Below are 23,581 nucleotides of genomic sequence, written 5' to 3' on the forward strand. Positions count from 1 at the left end.
GCTCAAGTGATCCTCCCACCTCAGCCTCCCAAAGCACTAGGATTACAGGTGTGAGCCACTATACCTGGCTTTTTTTTTTTTTTTTTAATTAGCTGGGTGTGGTAGCATATGCCTGTAGTCCCAGCTACTTGGAAGGCTAAGTTGGAAAGATGGCTTCAGCCCAGGAGTTCGAGGCTGTAGCGAGCTATGATTGTGCCACTGCATTCCAGCCTGGGCAACAGAGCAAGACCTGTCTCTTAAAAAGAAAAAGAGAGATTGGCCGGATGCGGTGGCTCACGCCTGTAATCCCAGCACTTTGGGAGGCCAAGGCGGGTGGATCACAAGGTCAGGAGATTGAGACCATTCTGGCCAACATGGTGAAACCCTGTCTCTACTAAAAATACAAAAATTAGCTGGGCGTGGTGGCTCGCATCTGTAGTTTCAGCTACTCAGGAGGCTGAGGCAGGAGAATTGCTTGAACCCAGGGGGCGGAGGCTGCAGTGAGCCAAGAGCGCATCACTGCACTCCAGCCTGGATGACAGAGTGAGACTCCATCTTAAAAAAAAAAAAAAAAAAGAGAGAGAGAGACAGATTAGGACACAGACACGCACAGAGGTATGACCATGTGAGCACACAGGGAGAAGACGCCATCAACAAGCCAGGGAGAGAGGCTGCAGAAGAAACAAACCCTTCTGACGCCTTGACCTTGGACTTCCAGCCTCCAGGACTATGACAAAATAAATTCCTGCTGTTCAAGCCGCCCAGTCTGTGGTACTTTGTTACAGCAGCCCAAGCTGACTAATATACTGGATTTTGGGGGTAGAAAGATACTTACAGCAACTCTCCTCAAGGGTCGCCCAGTCTGCCTTCCACCCAAATCCTGCCTAAATCCTTCGGGTTGGCCAAAATTAAGCTGCTTGCCTTGGTGTAACTTCAGCGCGGGCTAGTAAAATTGCTGTGGACAGACAGGGAACTTAACCTCCTGGGTGCCAGTGGTCTCCTCGGCCAAGTGAGAGGCCGTGCTGTGCGGAGTGCCCTCCAGAGCCCCTGGAGTCTAAAGTTCTGTGACTTGCTAAGACTTTCCTTTATGATTGGAAAGCCCATTAGGAAGCAGGCAGGTGCTGTTGGCATAGCAACCACAAGCCGTCTTATGTTCTTTCCAAATTAAAAATTTTCCAGCTTTAGAACTGAGGAGAGAAAGATGTAAGAGCAGAGATGAAATTAAGTTATTGATGGAAGCGGTTGCCATGGCATTGTGCTGTCCTTGGAGTCTGCCAGCTGCCACTTGATTTCTCCATTTTTCGTGCAAACGAATGAGTCCAAGAGAAGATAAGGACCAGCTTCCCACAGTGAGGGAGAAAAACAAAACGTATGTGTTCATTAGAAAGAGTTGACTCATGATGGGAACCTAAACAATATTTTAAGAGTAGCGGCTGGGCGCAGTGGCTCACACTTGTAATCCCAGCACTTTGGGAGGCTGCGGTGAGCAGATCACGAGGTCAGGAGTTCAAGACCAGCCTGGCCAACATGGTGAAACCCCATCTCTACTAAAAATACAAAAATTAGCCGGGCTTGGTGGTGCATGCCTGTAATCCTAGCTACTCAGGAGGCTGAGGCAGGTGAGTCCCTTGAACCCAGGAGGGAGAGGTTGCAGTGAGCTGAGATTGTGCCATTGCACTGCAGCCTGGGCAACAAAGCCAGACTCCATCTCAAAAAGCAAACAAACAAACAAAAACAGAGTAGCTATACACCCAATGTGCAGGCCTTCTCAAAACTTACGTGAATCACCTGGGGATTTTGTTAAAATGTGGTTGCTAAAATGGTAAGTCTGGGGTGTGGCCTGAGATTCTGCATTTTAGGCCGGGCACGGTAATCCCGCCTGTAATCCCAGCACTTTGGGAGGCCAAGGTGGGCAGATCACTTGAGGTCAGGAGTTCGAGACCAGCCTGGCCAATATGACGAAGCCCTGCCTGTACTAAAGTACAAAAAAATTAGCCAGGCATGGTGCCACATACCTGTGGTCTCAGCTACTCGGGAGGCTGAGACATGAGGATTGCTTGAACCTGGGAGGCAAAGGTTGCAGTGAGTGGAGATTGCGCCACTGCATGCCAGCCTGGGTGGTGCAATCTTGGCTCTGTCTTAAAAAAAAAAAAAAAAAGATTCTGCATTGTATTGTATTGTATTATTTATTTATTTTTGAGACAGGGTTTCACTCTGTTGCCCAGGCTGGAGTGCAGTGGCACAATCACCGCTCACTGCAACCTTCGCCTCCCAGGCTCAAGTGATCCTCCTGCCTCAGCCTCCTGAGTAGCTGGGACCACAGGTGTGCACCACCACACCTGGCTATTTTTTTTTGCATTTTTTGTAGAGATGGGGTTTTGCCATGTTGGCCAGGCTTTTCTCAAATTCCTGGACTCAAGTGATCCACCCGCCCAAAGTGCTGGGACTACAGATGTGAGCCACTGTATCCAGCCCATTATTTTAAATTGTGGTAAAATACACATAGCATAAAATTTACCATCTTAGACTTTTTTTTTTTTTTTTTTTTTAAGGGATGAAGTTTCATTCTGTGGCCAGAGTGCAGAGGTGCAATCACTGCTCACTGCAGCCTTGACCTCCCGGGCACAAGCAATCCTCCCATCTCAGCCGCCTGGGTAGCTGGGACTACAGGTCCGTGCCACTATGCCCAGCTAATTTTTTATTTTTATTTTTGTAGAGATGGGGTCTCCCTATGTTGCCCAGGCTGGTCTCAAACTCCTGGGCTCAAGCAATCGTCCTGCCTTGGCCTCCCAAAATGCTGGGATTATAGGCATGAGCCACTGCACCTGGCCCATGTTAAGCCTTTTTTAAGTGTACAGTTCAGCAGCGTTAAATGTGTTCACACTGTGCACATCCAGTCTCCAAAACACTCTCCATATGGCAAAATGGAAACTGTAACTATTAAATAACAACTCCTCATGTCCCCCTCCCCACAGAGAGTCTGCATTTATGACCACGTGATGACAATGGTGCTGGTCTGTGGCTCACATTTTAAGTGTCAGCTGTCCTTCGGAGCCTTTCTTGGTACCAGGGGCTGAGGTAGGTGCCAGGCAGGCCAGAGTGAACAGGCCATACACTGTGCTTCCCAGGAACTTCCTGGCAAGTGGGGCAAGACACGGGGTGATGAAACTTCAGAGGAGTGGACAGGCTACCTCATTCACACGTGTGACTAGCGTTTGCATGGCGCAGGGAGGATGGAAGCATGGATGGTAATGTGGAGACACTCAGTGACTGCCGCATTTACTTGCTAAGTTTGCTGGACCATTCCCTCATGCTGGCATGTTGGGCATTGAAGGCTACTCACCTTATTTTTGCTATTATAAATAATGCTGGTATAAACATCTTTGTATATGTGGCTGTTTTCTCTTTAATTTTTGTCAAGAGAAAAAAAATCTCAGGAATGGAATGACGGAGCCAAACTCATCTTCTTGTTAGCTCCAGTTCCATCTTCCAGATCCCACTGTATTCCTCTACGGTGCTGTTAACAACGCTAAAGGGGATGGATTTCTTTATACCTTTATGGCATTTGGCAGTTATTTTTATTTTATTGTTATTTTTTATTTTTAGAGATGGGGTGTCACTCTGTCACCCAGTCTGAAGTGCAGTGGCTCGATCATGGCTCACTGCAGCATTGACATCCTGGGTCAAGTGATCCTCCCGCCTCAGCTTCCCAAGTAGCTAGGACTATAGGTGTGTGCCACCATGCCTGGCTAATTTAAAACAAATTTTTTTTTTTTTTTTTTTTTTTTTGTAGAACGGGGCTTGCCATGTTGCCCAGGCTGGTTTTGAACTCCTGGTCTCAAGTGATCCTCCTGCCTTGGCCTCCCAAAGTGCTGGACATTTGGCTTTTATAAGTTCTCTTTTGCTGAAAACCAAAGTAAGGTATACACAAAATGGCACTTCATCTTTAATTTGCGTTTCCCTGTTTACCAACAGTGGATGCTTTCCTCATGTAAGCGGACAGTTTTCTTTCACTGACCATCAGCTGGGGAGGAGGCAAGGTGTCTGTAGTTTCATGATTCTTTACATGTTTTGGAATGGGCTTTTCTTATTGGCCACTCACAACAGATATGTCCCCAGCCCCCTGGCCCTCTGTACTGTGGTCATTGTTGGCATATGTGAAATCAGATACAAGATATTCCTCTAGTCCTCTGGTTTGTCCAAGACACTGGATTAATGGTTTCTCCAAGCACACCTGGTGAGCAAATACCCTGACCTTCTGGATTCATCTTTTAGGAAATGCATTGGGTAACAGGTATGGGAATGGGGGTGACTTCCAGTTTCAGTTCCAACATGTGAAGTCATCGCTCCTGCCCTTACATCAAGAACATAACTGAATAAAGTGAAAAGTCAATGGTTTTCTTAGATCCATCAGAGAACTGAGGCCATAGGACAAGCCACCACCCCAAAAGCCAGAGAGACAGGCAAAGGCCAGAAATCACAGTTTGCTGGAAGCAGACACCACCAGGGCCAGGAGCTGGGGGGAAGACTTAAAGGACCCCTTAAATGGCAACTTAGATGAATGGCTGGATTTTGTATGAGTTTGAGAGTTAAAAACTCATTGGGGCTGGGCGCGGCGGCTCATGCCGGTAATCCCAGCACTTTGGGAGGCCGAGGCAGGTGGATCACGAGGTCAGGAGATTGAGACCATCCTGGTTAACATGGTGAAACCCCGTCTCTACTAAAAATACAAAAAAATTAGCTGGGCATGGTGGCGGGAGCCTGTAGTCCCAGCCACTCCGGAGGCTGAGGCAGGAGAATGGCATGAACCCGGGAGGTGCAGCTTGCAGTGAGCTGAGATAGCACCACTGCACTCCAGCCTGGGCGACAGAGCAAGATTCTGTCTCAAAACAAAAACAAAAACAAAAACAAAAACAAAACTCATTGCAGGGGCCAGGCGCCATGGCTCACGCCAGTAATCCCAGCACTTTGGGAAGCTGAGGTGGGTGGATCACTTGAGGTCAGGAGTTCGAGACCAGCCAGGCCAACATGGTGAAACCCCGTTTCTACTGAAAATACAAAAATTAGCCGGGTGTGGTGGCAGGTGCCTGTAATCCTAGTTACTTGGGAGGCTGAGGCAGGAGAATTGCTTGAACCCAGGAGGCGGAGGTTGCAGTGAGCCGAGATTGTGCCACTGCACTGCGATGGAGAGAGTCTCCATCTCAAAACAAAAACAAAAACACCCAACAACCTCATGGGGATCCAGTCTAAGGGGGGACTCTCACACTTTTGTTGGTTTTACCTCCAAGGGGCCCCACCAGGTTCTCATAGTGAAGAATGGAGGAAAATCCCTGGTGTTTGACCAGGGAGAAGGGAAAAGCAACCATTTTGAATTATTCCTAGAGTGTTCTCAACAACAAAGACCAGCCAGCAGGAGAGAAGACCTCCCAGAGCCTTACCCAACACGGGGGAAGGGATACACCCTCTGGTTCTTGCTGGCCCTTGTGACTTACCCAAGAGGGCAAAAAAAGCTGAGATGCACCTGTGAGGGTCACAGCCCAGGGACACAGGCTTACTAAAAGACTGAGAGCTAATCATGGGATTCCAGAGCGCTTCCCCTCCGTCCACACCTTGGCACCCCAACTGCAAGGCTCCCGCAAAATACAGAGGGTCACTGCTGAAAGAACCCAAGGCTCAGGCTCCACTTAAGAAAAAGTCTCCAGGGAAAAAACAAAGACAATAGGGGAAACAGAAACAAAGACACTGAAGAACATTTTAGTCTCTGACATCTACAGCAAAACACAGCCTCACTCTTAGCCAGAAAAACAGAAAAACTTCACACTAAAGGCCTATCCACCTCAGTGTTATTACCCAAAAGATCACATCTTTCAACAAAAAATTGTAAGGCATGCTAAAAGATAAGAAAAAAACACAGTTTGAAGAGACAAAGCAACTGATAGAGCCAGACTCAGATGTCAGAGACTTTGGAATGATCAGACTGAGAATTTAAAATACCTAGGATTAGTATGCTAAGGGCTCTAATGGAAAAAGTGGGACAGGCAAGAACAGATGGGTGATGTAAGCAGAGAAATGGAAGCCTTAAGAGAGGAGCAGGGATTTAAAATGTTTATGTAGATCTGAGCTTCCAACTTATACCATTCTCCTTCCCTCTCAAGAAGTGTTTTTTTTTTTTTTTTTTTTGAAACAGGGCCTCACTCTATTACCCAGGCTGGAGTGCAGTGGTGCAATCACGGCTCACTACAACCTCTGCCTCCAGGGCTCAAGTGATCCTCCCGCCTCAGCCCCCAAAGTAGCTAGGACTACAGGCATGAGCCACCATGCCCAATTTTTGTATTTTTTGTAGAGATGGGGTTTCACAATGTTGCCCAGGCTGGTGAAGATCTTATTTTAACATTTCTTATAAAGCAGTGCTACTGGCAACAAATTCCCTCTGTTTTTGCTTGTCTAATAAAGTATTTATATTTTAGAGGCAGGGGCTTGCTCTGTGGCTTAGGGTGGAGTGCAGTGGTACGATCCTAGCTCATTGCAACTTTGAACTCCTAGACTCAAGCAATCCTCCCACCTTGGCCTCCCAAAGTGCTGGGATTATAGGAGTCAGCCACTGTGCCTGGCATTTTGGTTTGTTTTGTTTCTGAGACAGAATCTCGCTTTGTCTCCCAGGCTAGAGTGCAATGGCATGATCTTGGCTGACTGCAACCTCTGCCTCTGGGTTCTAGCGATTCTCCTGCCTCAGCCTCTCAAGAAGCTGGGATTACAGGTGTCCACCACCACACCTAGCTAATTTTTGTATTTTTAGTAGAGACAGGGTCTCACCATGTTGGCCAGGATGGTCTTGAACTCCTACCTCAGCTGATCCATCCGCCTCGGCCTCCCAAAGTGCTGGGATTACAAGTGTGAGGCACCGCACCTGGCCTTGTTTTGTTTTTGAGACAGGCTCTTCCTCTGTCACTCAAATTGGAGTACAGTGGTGCTATCATAGCTCACTGCAATCTTGAACTTCTAGACTCAAGTGATCCTCCTGCCTCAGCCTCCTAAGTAGATGGGACTACAGGCTTGTGGAACCAAGCTGAGATTTTTTCTTCCTTTTTCTTTTTTTTTTGGTAGAGGCAGGTCTCACTTTGTTGCCCAGGCTGGTCTCAAACTGCTGGCCTCAAGAAATCCTCCTGCCTTGGCCTCCCAAAGTGCTGGGATTACAGGCGTGAACCACTATGCCCAGCTATTTTATCTCCATTATGAAAAACAGTTTCATTGGACACAATATACTAGGATGGTGGTTTTTCTCTTTCAATACTATGTAAAATCAGAGTGGGGGGAGGGGACACCCAATTGTAGAGGGTGAACTTCTTGTTTTTCACCATTAAGTATGTTAGCTGTGGGTGTTTTGTAGATGTTCTTTATCAAGCTAAGAAAGTTCCTCTCTATTCTAATTTGCTGGGAGTTTTTACCATGAATGGATGTCAGATTTTGTTGCTGAGTCTGGTCTGAAGTTCCTGGGTTTAGGTGATCCTCCTGTCTCAGCCTTCTGAGTAGCAGGGAGTACAGTTGCAAGCCACCATGCCTGGCTTCTTTCTGAATCTATCTGATCATATATGATTTTTCTTTTTTAGCCTGTTGATGTGATGATCACAGTTTATTTATTTATTTATTTATTTATTTATTTTTTTGAGGCAGAGTCTCGCTTTGTCGCCTAGACTGGAGTGCAATGGCGCCATCTTGGCTCACTGCAACCTCCACCTCCTGGGTTCAAGTGATTCTCTTGCCTCAGCCTCCCGAGTAGCTGGGATTACAGGCACGTGCCACCACGCCCAGCTAATTTTTGTATTTTTAGTAGAGACGAGGTTTTGCCATGTTGGCCAGGCTGGTCTCGAACTCCTGACCTCAGATGATCCACCTGCCTTGGCTTCCCAAAGTGCTGGGATTACAGGCATGAGCCACTGTGCCTGGCCCTGATTTTTTTTTTTAGGCAGGATTTCACTCTGTCTCCCAGGCATAAGTGGAGTTTTGCCGTCACCGCTCACTGCAGCTTTGACTTCCTGGGCCTAGGTGTTGCTCCCACCTCAGCCTCCCGAGGAGCTGGGACCACAGGCACTCGCCACCATGCCCGGCTGTTTGTATATTTTTTGTAGAGATGGGGTTTTGCCACATTGACCAGACTGGTCTTAAACTCCTGGGCTCAAGTGATCTGACTGCCTCAGCCCTAACATGCTAGGATTACAGGTGTGAGCCTGTAAAACTGGCCTGATTTTTGAATGTTGAGCCAGATTTGCATACCAGGAATCAATCCCACCTGATCAAGACGTATACTTCTTTTTATACATTGTTGGGTTCTATTTGCTCGTATTTTACTGAGCATTTTTGCATCTATGATCATGAAAAGATATTGCTCCATAGTTTTCCTTATTTATTTATTTTTTGAGACAGAGTCTCGCTCTGTCACCCAGGCTGGAGTGCAATGGCGTGATCTTGGCTCACTGCAACCTCCACCTCCCGGGTGCAATAGATTGTCCTGCTCAGCCTCCCAAGTAGTGGGATTACAGGCATGTGCCACCATGCACAGCTAATTTTTTGGTACTTTTTAGTAGAAAAGGGGTTTCACCATGTTGGCCAGGCTGGTCTTGAACTCCTGACCTCAAGTGATCCGCCTGCCCCGGCCTCCCAAAGTGCTGGGATTACAGGCGTGGTCACTGCGCCCAGCCTATATAACATCTTTATCTGGTTTTGGGATTAAGGTAATGCTGGCAATCATAGAATGAGTTATGAGTGATTCCTCTGTTTCTATTTTCTGGAAGAGATTGTAGAGAATTGATTTTTTTTTTTTTTTTTTTTTTTTGAGACAGAGTCTCACTCTGTCACCCAGGCTGGAGTGCAGTGGTGCCATCTCAGTTCACTTCAACCTCTGCCTCCTGGGTTCAAGTGATTCTACTGCCTCAGCCTCCTGAGTAGCTGGGATGGCAGGCACCCGCCACCACGCCTGGCTAATTTTTGTATCTTTAGTAGAGACGGGCTTTCACCATCTTGGCCAGGCTGGTCTCGAACTCCTGACCTTGTGATCCGCCCCCCTGGGCCTCCCAAAGTGCTGGGATTACAGGCGTGAGCCCCCGCGCCCGGCTGATATTTCCTCTTTAAAACATCTGGGCCTGGTAGAGTCATGTCAAATGAGTTGAAAACTTAAGTCCACACAAAAACCTGCACATGGATGTTTACAGCAGCTTTATCTATAATTGCCAAAACTTGGAAGCAAGTGAGACGTTGATAGCTGAATGGAGACACAATCAGTGGTATATCCATACAATGAAATATTATTCAGTGATAAGAAGAAATGAGCTATGTAGCCACAAACAGACATGGTGGAATATTGACTGCGTATGGCTGAAAGATGTCTGAAAATGACACATTCTGTTCTAACTACATGACATTTTAGAAAGGCAAAACCACAGCAACAGTAAAAAGCTGCATGGTTGTCAAGGGTTGGCGGGGGATAGGTGTGCTGACGGTGCAGGGGTGGGTGTGTGGGACTCCATGTACTATCTGCTTAATTACTCTGTAAAAAGCGGTACTAAAAGAGTAAAATCTACTTTAAAAATAGAGAGATGAGCAAGAGGGGAGGAATGACCAGGTTTGCTGAAGAGAGAGGCTTCGGGGGCCTCACAGGGGTCAGGACTTGTCTAAGAGGAGTTTGATAACCATGGCCAAGGAGAGACATGGGCTTCCAGTGATCTGAGACGATCCTGACAATGGAATGTTAATTACACAGCCTTCAAGATTTAACATTAGAGTCCTGGAGAGCCAAACATTCGTAAATGCAGTGCAAGGTCTACTTGTGCAGAGTGAACAGATGAAAGCATCAATGGCAGGAGGTAAAATGAAAGATTTCTGTGGACAAACGTCTTGGAGTTCTCGGCACCTGCATGTAGCCTCCCCACTGCTGGCTGACACGGCATTTTTTCTTTTAAAGAGAGTGGGTCTTGCTCTGTTGCCCAGGAGGAGTGCAGTGGTGCGATCATAGCTCACTGCAGCCTTGAACTACTGGGTTCAAGTGATCCTCCTGCCTCAGCCTCTCCAGTAGCTGGGACCACAGGCATGCGCCACTACGCCTGGCTAATTTTTTTTGTTAATTATTTTTTGTAGAGGTAAATACAACCTGTGTTGTCCAGGCTGGCTTTGAACACCTAGTTTCAAGAGATCCTCTTACCTTGGCCTGTCAAAGCGCAGGGATTACAGGTGTGAGCCACTGCACAGCACACAGCACTATTTTCGAGTTTTAATGATTCCTCTTCTCTGGTTACCAAGGTAATACAAAGTATTAAACCTCCTGGTGTACCTGTCAAGAAGTGCTGCACCTTAGAAATTCTCCTGCACACCAGGAGTCCTGCTTTCTGCTGTGGCCCGGGGCTGTGTGGTCTTGGGCCTTTCCTCCATCCTCTGGAGTCAGATCTGGCAGGCACATGCTGTGCATTAAGCCCTGGGGCTGGCAGTGGAGGCCTGGCCAGGGCCCTAGGCTGGGGTCGATGGGCTGATCCTCAAAGGGCACAGGGCCAGCAGGCTGCAGCAGCAGCAGAGTGGTCTTCCATGGAAGGGGCTTCCCGGGGGAACTGCGTTACCTGATTCCCACCGCGTGTGCCTGCTGCTTGTGGTGGGGTGCCGTGCAGGGGATCAGGACAGTGGGGTCTCCTTCCAGGGTCCGACATGGGCTCAGAGCCAGAAATGTACACCTGCCACCTCCTAGGAAAAGAAAGCACAAAGCAAAGACAAAGAGGGGAGGGGCGTGGCATGCAGCAGACCACGCTGTCACCCAGGTGGCCTTGCTATCTCTGACCTCAACCTTGGGCTGCACAGCTCATGGGAGCATCTAGTGGATGCTCCAACTAGATTGTGCCAAGGCGGGGCTGGGCCAACGTCTCAGCCACGAGGAATCCTCACAGAGCAGTCACCAGAGCCCTTGCTGCCGGGACACTTCCTCCAGTGCCCAGATGTGGCCAGCCTGGGTGGCTGGGTGTGTCTGTCTTGCCTTTGGAGCTCCTTTTGCCAGGTGAAACTCTGTGTTCTCTGATCTCAGGTGGTGCCTATTTTGATGACAGCATGTTCTTTTTTTTTTTTTTTTGAGACGGAGTTTTGCTCTGTCACCCAGGCTGGAGTGCAGTGGCGCAACCTCGGCTCACTGCAACCTCCACCTCCTGGGTTCAAGCAATTCTCCTGCCTCAGCCTCCCGAGTAGCTGGGACGACCGGGGCCTGCCACCATGCCCGGCTAATTTTTGTATTTTTAGTAGAAGTGGGGTTTCACCATATTGGCCAGGCTGGTCTCAAACTCCTGACCTTGTGATCTGCCTGCCTCAGCCTCCCAAAGTGATGGGATTACAGGTGTGAGCCACCGCACCCTGCCAATGATAGCACCTTCTTAAAACAGGGGAGCTTGTGTATACACTTAACCCTGAGTCGGTTTCGTGTCAATGTCGGATATGTGTTAGGCTGTTCTTGTGTTGGTATAAAAGAATACCTGAGACTGCATAATTAATAGAGAGAAGAGGTTTAATTGGCTCACAGTTCTGCAGGCTGCAGAGGAAGCATGGCACTAGCATCTGCTTGGCTTCTGGGAGGCCTCGGGGGCTCTTACTCCTGGCAGAAGGGGAAGTGGGAGCAGGCGCGGCACATGGCCAGAGCAGGGGTGAGAGCGTCAGTGTGGGGAGGTGCCACAGGCTTTTACACAACCTTATCTCACAAGGGTAGCACCTCCCATCAGGCCCCACCTCCAACACTGGGGACTACATCTTAGCAAGCTTTTTGGTGGGATCATCCAAACTTGTCATCAGCGAGCAACAAAGGGCTGCCAGAGGGGTGTGCATGCTGCCCCACCTAGGTTAGCACAGTCACGCTCACCCTGGGGGAGCACAGGCAGCCACTGTGACCCCACTATCACCCACCAACCGAACAGTGACTCTGGTGTCTACTTGGGAGTCTAATTCTCCTTATCTGAAAAAAAACCAATGCCTTCGGTCTGCCTTGTCCTTGCAGAACCGTCTTCGCTTCAGTCTATCCAAGGCTCTCTTCCCTTCAGAGAAGAGCCGAACACACTGTGGCTGGCTCCCTCCCCGGGGCCTGGCTGATGGTCCCCGGAGGGGACACAGCACTGGAGGCACATGTGCGGGCCACCTGCTCACCCTCTTTTCCACTTTCATCGCTTGTGAGAAAACAGAAATAAGAAAGGGGCTGCGTCGTTAGCTGCCTCTCCTGCCTGCTGATTCCACTTGGGTTCTGTGCAGCCTGCATATCGTAGGCAGCAATAGCTCTCTCCTCAGAATTCACTTTGGCAGCCAAGCCCCCCTGCAGCTCCTCCTTGCCCTGTGCTCCCTTCTTTGGTAGGTGCCCTTTAAACACTGTGCTCCCAGCCTTGGGGCCCAGCAACACTGAGTCCAGGGTGCTAATCCCCTGGCGCCTTCCGGCCACAGGCGGCCTTCACTGACAGTATGACTTTCTCCCGTTTGAAATCTGCATTGGCCCAGTCTTTCTTTCTTAACTGAGACATTGCAGATTTATGGAATTTTTTTTATTTTTATTTTTTGATACAGAGTTCTCACTCTGACGCCCAGGCTGGAGTGCAGTGGCGCCATCTCGGCTCACTGCAACCTCCGCCTCCCGGGTTCAAGCGATTCTCACGCCTCAGCCTCCAAGTAGCTGGGACTACAGGCGTCCGCCACCACACCGGGCCAAATTTATGGATTTTTGTTTCCAATCTAGCAGTGACAGTGCTTATTCTAAAACTGTGGCAGTCCATGCTGCTCTCATTCCTGCACTTATTCTTTAGGCACTTAGCGCATTTGTAATTTTAACTTCTTTATATTAAATGGTTAAACTAATGCCTGGCCTCCCTGCTGAGTTATCAGTGTTGGGAGAGCAGTCTCATTTGTTTTGCTGACTGCAATACTCATCGCCTTACAAATTCATGTCTTATCAGCCATTGCCTGCCCCTCTCCTATTTGTATGACCTCTCCAATAGCCTTAATCATCCTTCCTGTACTTTTAAACTAGTTAGATGACTGTACTCAATTCCCTAGCGAGGCCTTCCTGCTGCCGACCAGACAGTGATGCCCATGCTGCCAGCTCTCTGTCCTTTCTTGGTCCACTGTGGAGGCGTTAACAGTCATCTGTGGTCTTGTTTTGTTTTGTCAATTGCTCAGTCTTTTGTGACATTTGCTCTCCTCTCAGTTCCCATCACCATTTTTTGGCTCCTCTATGGCAGGCACATTATGCTATCTGTGGGAGGTAGACAGGTTCCCACCCTTGCTTATTCAGAGCAGGGAAAGTTCTACTGATTTCATTTCATAAAAGGATACCGGTGATAAAAGTATTTGAAAACCACTGCTTTTTGGAATGTGTAATGCAGTAGACTTTCAAAAGCAATTTAGAAAACAAATTGTCGCCCAGGCCGCAGTGCAGTGGCACAATCATGGTTCACTGGAGCCTTGACCTCCCAGGTTCAAGCGATCCTCCAGCCTCAGCCTCCTGAGTAGTTGAGACCACAGGCTCATGACACCACGCCTGGCTAATTTTTAATTTTTTTGCAGAGCCGGAGTGGGGGGTGTCCCATATGTTGCCCAGGCTGGTCTCGAACTCCTGGGTTCAAGCAATCCACCTGCCTCAGCCTCCCAAAGTGCTGCAATTACAGGTGTGAACCACTGCACCCAGCCACAAAGCAATTCTTGAAAAGCAACAAGGGTTGGCTTCCAAATGCTCAGCCCTGTCATGGGTCTCATCTTGTAGTCTTAGTGCCTTCCTCCTCCTTGTGTAGATGGTTCCATCTCAGAAAACCTACATTTCCTAGCCTGTAAAGCCTAGCCAGCTCCCCATGGAATGGGAACAATTTAGTATTTTAAAGGAAGTATGAAGAAAGAGCACTCTCTGGGATTAAAGAGGAGGCAGGCTGAAGGAATTATGACATGGCCACTGGGTCACTGCCTGACTCTCCAAACTGGTCTCAGAACTGGCCCCTCTGCGCACGGACTGCTAACTCGAGGGCCCGCACTGCTGACTGGCAGCAGATCTTCCTCCAGTGCCTTGTTCCAGGTTTGAAAGCTTTGCCCTAGTGTCCTAGGGCACCGCACACCCCCGCACCCCTTCTTCACACATTCGGCTTCCCTTGTCCAGGGTCCCACCATAGAGGAGCCTCCCCTGCTTCACCCACCACTTTCATTGCTGACAACTGGCTTCTGTTACTGTCTAGTCTTACTAAACAAAAGGGGCAGTGGCTCCTTCTGGCCACAAAATTCAAGGATTCCTCTCTAACTTCTACCCAATCAGGTGCTTCTCTTACCTAGTATTTTAATTTTGATGTGTCTTTCCCAAGCCTGTGTCTGGAGCATGGTGGTTCTGCATTGAGCTGAAACTGCTGGGATTCCTGTGCTTGGGACACAGCCCAGCACATCACAGGTGACAGTTCCAGAGCATGGAACCGGTGTCATGTTTCCAGTCGATTCAAGGGAGAGCATCTGTAGGCCCGATGTGTGGATGTGGGACATTATTATACGAAAAACTCAGACTCTAAACTTTGGTAAGAAGAAGTTAGGAACAAGACGGAAGGAAGAAGGAAACAAAATAACTTTTCCAGGCATTGGTGATTAAAGATGCCTTTCCTTTGAAAGTAGGCAGGCTGCTGTTTTCTGTGTGTGCCCGTAGTACTAGGGTGGCTCTGAGTACAGGGAGCGACAATGGCCCAGAGGGTCCTTCTGATACCCACATAAAGACAAAACTTGCCTTCAAATGGAAAACTGCTACTGTTCACATTCTTGCTGTAATCATCAGCTTTTACGCACACACACATTTGTGGAACCCCACAGAAACATCACAGGCCGGGTGCAGTGGCTCACACCTGTAATCCCAGCACTTTGGGAGGCTGAATCATCTGAGGTCAGGAGTTTGAGACCAGCCTGGCCGACATGGTGAAACCGTCTCTACTAAAAACACAAAAATTGGCTGGGTGTGGTGGCGCGTGCCTGTAATCCCAGCTACTCGAGAGGCTGAGGCAGAACTGCTTGACCCCAGGAGGCGGAGGTTGCAGTGAGTGGAGATCACGCCACTGCACTCCAGCCTGAGCGACAGAGCAAGACTCTATCTCAAAAATAAATAAAAATATATAAAAAAAATCACAAAGCTACTGGACATTGGCCTTCTTGGCCTGCGTACGGCTGAAAGATGTTTTCCTTTCTCTCAGGGACCAGCAGCTCCAGGCATTTCCTGAAAATGGGGACTGTCCTGCTGCAGACCCCGCTCCTGGCCTCTGGCGCTACAAAGTATTTGGCAGGAACTCAGTGACTACTGAATGGATCTGGAGCAGGTAAGAAAGCCAGTGTGAAGTCCCAAGGAAACCCACAGGATTGGCACTGGCATCTTCCATTGGGTATTTTGTGACTAAAGCTGGACGGGGTCCTTCTTCCCTCTCTCCTTGCTCCTGCCACCACCGTAATGTCACCATCAGCGAGGGTGATAGAGCTGGCCTCACAGTTCCCCAGGCAGCCCTAGACAACTTTCTGCTCTCCATAGACACAGTCTAGACTGGCGATGCTGAGACGCTCTATATCATTGTCCGGACATGAAGGGGTCTAGGACCACTGCCCACACCACATGCTCAGCCACAACACATGCCCAGCCACTCAGTCTCCACCCGCGTGCCACAGCCCCTCCACTGGTCCTGTGGTTGCATCCCACATGGTCTCCCCACTGCACCTCTTCCCCTTGGTCTTCTACTTCGCCCAGCCCAGCTAACGTGACATGCAGGCAGAGGGTGTCCTAGCATCACTGCAGGCCCTTCCAGCGGCGGGCAGTCCTCCTATTACAACTTTCACGGTGGCTCTGCCTCATCGTCAGCAGAGACCTTGTCTCCCACCTTCACCTGCAAAAGACACACATCACAGGGCATGATCTCCCTCCACTCTCTCCTCTCCATCTGAAAATGATGTCGTCTTCAGCTGTCCTTGGCACCAGACTCAAGAGAACGAGCCCTGTGTCCATCTCAGCCCCATGGGGCCCAATGCCACCATCCCCTCCACTGTTTCTCCGCCTCACTGCTCCTTCTTCCTAGAGTCAGGAATGCTAAGCCTTTCCCTAGGAAAACCCATCCCTGCACTGCTTCTCTTTGGCCACTCCCAAACCCTGCCCCCTTGGCTTCAGGGCCGGGGGTGGGGGTCTGCACTTGCTTCCACAGCCTAGGGGTGTTTCCTGTTCCCCTCAGATGGTCCAGGCCAGCTCTGAATGTGTTGGTTCTAAGTAAATACAGCGAACTGGCCAGCCTAGATGCTGGTCCAAATTGCCATCTGGAACTGCTGAGCTACCGCTGAGAGAAGCCCATCACAAAGTGGGGAAAATGGGACCAGGCTCCTCTGCTGAACAAGGAAGATGATTATTCTGATTGCCTTATACAGAATCTGGACAACAGGGAAGACTGTTAAGTCTCTCAGGGAGAGGGCCAGTGGAATACTCCCACGGTGCTTCAAATACCCCATTGCAAACTCCCAGTTTAGGTGCAATCAGCTCACTTCCCTGAAGGTTTCTGACAGGAGGGTTTCTTCTCTGATTAGTAAGAGGGTTTCCTCTCAGATGAGCAGTTACGTCTGTTTGCAGGCATTTTAGTGACACCTCACAACAAAATTTAGTGAAATAAAGCAGCATTTAAAAAGACTTGCTATTTACTGAGTACTTGCTTTGAAGTACTATGCTAAACAGTTGAAATGTATTTTTATAATCTTTACCATATACAAGGCAAGTAATATTGCTTCCACTTTACAGCTGACAGTCTGAAGCAGAGGAAGAAAGCAGAGACGTAGAATGACTGGCCCACAGCCAGCCGCAGTTATAAGCAGGGGGTAGTTCTGAACCCAGCTGGATGGGTCCAAGGCCTGTGCTCTTTCCACAACACCACATCCAAAACATTTTCCAGTATCTCTGTTTTGTAAATAAGTCATTACATAATGCCCAATATTGATAAGAACCAAATGTCCAAGAAATCCTATCTTTATGACTTCTTGCTCTGAAAAAAGGGGTTGCCCAGGATGTCTGCCCAGCAGTGGGGTTGCAGAAGTTCAGGAGGATGAGGAGATGGGCGTGGGCACCGCCTACCTCCCCCCACAGGTGAAGGTCTGAAGAACCACCTGGAGAACCCTAGGAGCACTGACATCCCCATTCAACTCGAGGAATAGCTCACAGCCCTAACACAAGTTACCACATGCAGAGCAAATCTGGAAGACATCTGGGGAACATAACGAAGGACTAGACAATTTCACGTTTTCACAGATGAAACTGCAATTAAACTATACATGCACGGTGCTGTGTTATTTTGGTAATACAGGGACACAATTTAATGATTCTAAGGATTTTTTTGTAGTTTTTTTTTTTACAAGTCAGGTGCCATAAACATTCAAATAATCCATCTTTTAAAAAGTACGTTTACAACATCAAAAGAATTAAGATGAAATATAAACCTTTCTACTTACAATTTTTATACAGATTAACCAAATCACAAATACCACAAATAAATGTTAATGTTAAATTGTAACAATATAATGAATAAACATTCAGATTCTTAATAAAATCTTCCTTTAACATTTTTTAACTTACCATTATACTAAATAATCTATGCAGAATTTTGGGGTACAATACCAAGAAGGCACCAACAGTACAAAGCAGATACAAAGCAGTTTCAGAACTTTCTTGAGTGCTCTACACGGATAAACAGCACAAGAAAAGGCAACAAGCTTTAGGTAAACCTGGTGCAACCCTGGAGGACTTGCTCTGGATTTCCATTTGTTTCTGACCCATCATATCAAGGTGGATAACGTAAGAGAAACCACATATTCACTGTTATAGCTTCTCATCTGCACTACAGGAGTATCATGTTTCAAACACCAGCATAACAATTTTAAAGCACAAATGCTTTAAAAATGTATAAGCAAAAGGATTGCTCAGATTTTCAAAACCATTACATTTACAAAAATATTTCCCTTAAACTTGGGATTGCTCCAAAACATTGATTTACAAATATAAAAGTATTATGGAAGGACCCAAAGCATGTGTGCATATGTATGTGTGTATTAACATACTGTTACCATACTATATAAAAGTTACCAATTTAAAAACCATATTAACATATAAGCAAATAAAGAGAAAACCGTTTCCTCTGAATGGCTGAAATATTACGTGGCATGCGGTGTGGGTAGTTTACCTTTGTGATTCCTTAGAGAAAACCACTGGTGAGCCACATGTAGCTTCTCAAAGCTACTGGTTACCTCTACACCCACTGCCTGTGCCCAAGAGCAGAAGGAAGGAGTGTGCACACACCACACACTGTGCACTGCACACAGAATACAGTATTCTTCTACCCAGATGCCACAATGTCTGCGTATCTCTGCTAGCTTTGAGGACCTGTGTCAGGACAGAGTCCTCATGATTAGTTCTTTCAATTCCATCCCACTGGCTTGTTCAGTATTTCTTTTATACTAAATGAAAGGACTGGAATGTTTCAACAGGAATTTTTTGCTTACATTTTAGACACCAAAAAAGCTATTAGTCTGAAAGCTTATTTGAACATACAAATAGTGGAGGTGCTGTTCCGTGTCACTAATATGAATTAAGATGACCTAATCTGTACATTTTTACAAATGTAAGAAGAGCCAAAATGATGTATCAAAATGATGATACACATGATAGCTAGCGCTTTTCATAGGTACCTTGGTTAGGACCATTCTCTGCCCAGTTACATTATGTTTGGCATGATTAATAAAAAGCACACAACTTATGGCTACAATGATTCTAGAATGAAGTTAGTGGTTTCATGCCAATCTGACTCCACAGTACCAGGAAGGGGAATGGGAAGGAGCTCACAGTCTCCAGATGTTAGTAGCCAAGGCTATGGTTTTCTATTTAGAAGAGGACTGCAAATTAACCTCATAATAGTAACTTTCCATTTAAAAAGAAACAAGAGTAATAAAACTGTCAATGCTTTTTTATAAATGAAAACTGACTTATCAGTGTTATCCGGTAACAGTCAAATTTCTGTGTCCCGTTAATGCTGTGTGGACCTTCAGACGGCAGCTCTGAGCACGCAAGTGAAAAGCGCGTATTTCAGGGCAAGAATAGAGATGTGGGTCTGTTTTCCGAGGATGAGCCAGCTATCCTTCCTCAGCCACAGGAGTGGTGAGCGTGAGCACCCTGGGCTGGGTGGTGAGGACTGCGTACTGTGGGGCGGCCCTTCCCAACTCTTGGCTGTGCCCAGCAGCACCTCTGGGGCACAAGGGCAGGCCCTCTTTAGAGAGAACCAGGGAATCCAACCTGAGATGTCGGGGCTTCTTGGTTAGGGTTTGACAGAATATTTGAGACCTAAGATTGTGAATAAAGGAACATGACGGCATCGATTCTCTGCCGAGCAGAGGTAAAAAGGACCCTACAGAAGTACCTTTCTAACTCATCTTATGTAAATCCAAGTGCTGGGCCAGTGCCTGGGCGGCAAAGTGAGGCCTGTGAGCATTTCTGTGTTCAGCAAAACCTGAACCTGACTGTCCATTCAGACACGCTGATCCAGAGGAAAGCAACACTGAATCTTAACATGAATGTGAAGATAGAAGATGTACATTTATTTTCATGAATTACAAATGCATTTCTGTTCATATTAGCAGGCAGTCTTTATATAACCCATTCTCCATTGCTGTCAAAAATCAAACAAGAAAAAAGGACAGCTGAGAAATGAAAAGCTAAAAATAGAATTATTTTTCCTAAATGATCTGCTGGATAGCATTTTCCGTGGAACACAACTCAGAGGTAACAATAGAGTTTTCATTTCAATCGTAGGCATGTGGCACTTGGACAGTCATCTCTGCACAGAAAGCTGTAACAGTCATGCGAGGGTACAGTAATTATTGAACAAGGCAAATTTCTCACCACAGAGAGCAGTGGGGAAGTCAAGAGGAGGCACCGCACTGGGACAGAACACCGAGTCAACTCCACAGTACACAGTGGCAGGAACAAATACTTAAAGAGATCAGTAAAATATGGATAGAGCTCCAAACACGAGTTAGTGCTAGCTTTTTCTGACGGACTCAGCAGTATCAGAAATATTTGAGTACTTGAGGACAGAACAGTGCTTCATGTCATGAGCTCCTGGAGGCTTTATTACAAATTGTTATATTGTAGGTTGAAAAATGAACTTGAGATGCTGACATGCTGTAGAAGGAAAAAGAATTGTATACTTTCTCATTTAAAGACGCAGTGTTCCTCTCTGCTAAATCCTCAGGCATGGAACGTGGTTACTGAAACACGCACATTTGAAGTAGCTCAAGGGCGTATATGCACCAGCGTGTGGAGTTCCACCCTGGGACATCCCCAGAAACTGCCCACAGCTCAGCACTGCAACCTTTGTACTTCTCTCACCAAATGTCGAGTGAAGCTGCCACTTTAAATCTTTTTTTGTAAGTCTTACAAACATTAAGTACTGCACATAACGCTTCTTGACAAGTGTTACACCTCTATATGGTACAAGTGACCACAATAAGTCTACAGAGTGACACTGCTGGGTGCAGTACTTCCTTTTTATTTAGAAAAATGACTGCATTTTCTAAAAGCTGGGCCAATAGCACATACCTTATATATGTTAGTGACTACCATGATATGAGAAAAGACGTGGACAAGTGCTCCCCAAGGATTCCGGAGACGGAAGCACTTGCTGCAGGCTGCAACATCAGCCAAGGTATTTCCACAAGCTCCTGCTCTGGGGAAACAGTTATGGTCAAAAGGTGAAGTGCAAATAAGGGGCTGTCACTGACTTAAAGTGCCCTAGGTAGTAGCCTTCCCTATCATAAAGTGAGATGCCAGTGACTAGAGCCAATTGGGGAAGAATCTCTCTCTGGTGCGGCTGCATGGTCAGCAGGGCATCATGTAGAAAAGGATTCAGGAGAGGGAGGAACCACTGCATCTTTCAAACCAGAAAGCAATTAGTGACTAAAGCAACAGTAAGCAGTAGGTGCACTGAAGTACATACTGCCGCAGGTCACCAATGGGTGACACACACAGGGCTGCCAGGAGGAATTCTCTGGACTGAAGAAATTCTTTGAAAGCGTAAAAGCCACAACTACCAGAAACCGCCCCTCCAAACGGCTCAAAGGAGTCAAAGTGGATAAGCCAAGACGGGCTGGAGACAGGACCAGGGGTCAAGAACTGGGAAGAAGAACACCGATGTCTGAGCATGTCCAGTCCTCTGAGCCCTTGTCCTATAGAAACACAAACAGACCACTGAGTTAAGAGTGAGCCATGTGAAAACAGCATCGTCATCAGCATCACAAAACACAAAAGTGACAACAGTGAACCACATTAAAACAGCAGCAGCAGCAATAGCATTATGAAAATAGAAAAGGGAAAAAAGACTCCTGCAAAATGGCCATTTCTTTGGACACACTTGGGCAAGGATAACACATGGCAGTTCTGAAGGGGCCGGGGTCAGCCCTCACTCCACAGGCACCTCCTCTCAGACAGTTCTGAGGTGGTTTCCACAACACTCATAGGAAAGACGCCACTCCCCCAGCCTACGCTGACTGCAGTGTTCCTAAGATGTCCTTCATTTACTGTAAGATATCCAACACTAGTGCATGAAAATCTAGCAGAGTATCACTTACTATTTCACAGAGCACTTTCAGAGCTGTGGTTTCCATCTGCCACTCAGGAGTTGGGGCAAGAAGAATGGGCTAACTATAGCCAAACTGTGGACTTGGAGATGGGCTAAGAGGGAGAAGTGGTTTCTTTTATGTAGAGGTGAACTGCAGCCAAACCTATGGGTTGGCAGGAAGTTAAAGCTGCCCTAAAATGCTTTCATCTTCAATAAACCAAAGGGAAATGCGGTTCATGCCCCTAGTGATCAATCCACCTGAGAAAATTCACAATCAGGCAGATGAAGAAGGAAGTTGAGCACTGACCTCTACCTTCACCCGCCTCACAGGGTAGGAGACTGAGGACATGGGCTGGGTAGGAATGAGGCTTGTCACAGGTAGTAGGCATGATCAGCTTTTAAACTTGCCCATGGAAACATTTCTAAAACTGACCCCCTTAAGCAAAATACAATGAATATAATTTGACCCTTTTTTAAGACCTTTCGGCCACCACTACAAATATCACTTCATTGCTTCCTCTACCAAAGGGGCCCCACAGCTGTGCTCTGTGGTCCTGGGGTGTATGTTTCTAACCCTTTCCTGCTGCAGCCAAACGGTCAACCGTGCCCTCCCAGTGTTCCCATGTTTTATTACACCTTTACCTCCTGAGCTCTCCAATTCAGAGCTCCTGATCTCCAGTGTGTGGACTGGGAACTCAGAGACAATGCTCCTTAGTATTGTGAATAAGTCCTGAGAACTTTCCCAGGGAGCAAGGCTAATTACAGGCAGTGTGCAGCCTGCCACTGTTTCATGCTGGCAAACATTTCAAGAAAATGACATTCTGGGTCCAAAATACCTGGATTCTCTGCCTAGTTTTGCTACTTGATGTACAATTTTGAGCAAAGTGCTCAAAGGCTCCTGTCTTCAGTTTCCTCAATTATAAACATGGATGGTCAAGCAAGGCTTATGGCTAGCAGTCCACTGCACGTCCTGTTTGCGTGACTCCACAACACTTCCCTTGGGTTTGAGAGATCGTCTTTTGGGGTGCGTCTGGTGTTAACAGCAGGCTAAGGGAGGGCTTAACAGTGCCAGCAGCCCTGCCTCCCCCAAGTTGGTAGGTTTAGAAAACTTGGAGTCTTTCAGACTTTGCCTTTCCTCCTTCTCTTCAATTTGCCGCTTCTCACCACTTCATTTCTAGTCCAAGGCTACGGCCCCTTTGGTATGGAAGACCAGGCATTTGTTCTTAGCTGATCTCCTACCCAGTATTCCCTCATTGCAACCCCTCCTGCTTTGATGTCAGACTTTTGAAAACACCATTTTCTGGCCCCCAAACTACTAGTGTCTATTCCCTACCAATTCCTCGTTCTGTTGCCCTGCCTGGCTTTCAGGGCTATCTGCTTGGAGGCTGAGTTGATCATGTCAGTCCTCAGCTCATGTCTACTTGGTTCTTTGTTCTTACTGACGGGGAATGGACGCCTCTAACTGCAACACGGTTCTGTCCAAAGCATCTCCCCAGCAACTGCTTCTACCTTGGCTCACAATTCTTTTTTTTCTCTTTTTTTTTTTTGAGACAGAGTCTTGCTCTGTCGCCCAGGCTGGAGTGCAGTGGCGCAATCTCGGCTTGCTGCAAGCTCCGCCTCCCGGGTTCACGCCATTCTCCTGCCTCAGCCTCCCGAGTAGCTGGGACTACAGGCGCCTGCCACCGTGCCCAGCTAATTTTTTGTATTTTTAGTAGAGACGGGGTTTCACCGTGGTCTCGATCTCCTGACCTCGTGATCCACCCGCCTCGGCCTCCCAAAGTGCTGGGATTACAGGTGTGAGCCACCGCACCCGGCCCACAATTCTTTATTCACTGCTCCTTTCTACAGAGTTCTAAACACAAGTCCAGTTCTCTCTCCTCTTGTCACATACTCTCTAAAATCAAGATTTGCATTCTTTTCCTGTATACTTTTCTTTTTTGACACAGGGTTCACCCAGGATGGAGTGC

General features: G+C 47.4%; 1 protein-coding gene across 2 annotated transcripts in view; it reads right to left on the bottom strand.

Annotated features, from left to right (window-relative positions):
• Positions 1 to 10,585: 10,585 nt before the first annotated feature.
• The window catches only part of MAPK1 (mitogen-activated protein kinase 1), a 112,708-nt gene continuing 99,712 nt past the window's right edge, over positions 10,586 to 23,581 (bottom strand). The window contains exon 9 of one of the 2 annotated variants that reach the window (XM_063704982.1): positions 10,586 to 10,701. The gene's annotated coding sequence lies outside the window, so the exon portion shown is untranslated. Of the gene's footprint in view, positions 10,702 to 17,295; positions 21,223 to 23,581 lie in introns of those variants that run through there. The other variant, XM_004063106.5, reaches the window with a different exon arrangement.

Source organism: Gorilla gorilla, chromosome 23, assembly GCF_029281585.2.
Source record: "Gorilla gorilla gorilla isolate KB3781 chromosome 23, NHGRI_mGorGor1-v2.1_pri, whole genome shotgun sequence".
Lineage (NCBI taxonomy): Eukaryota > Metazoa > Chordata > Mammalia > Primates > Hominidae > Gorilla > Gorilla gorilla.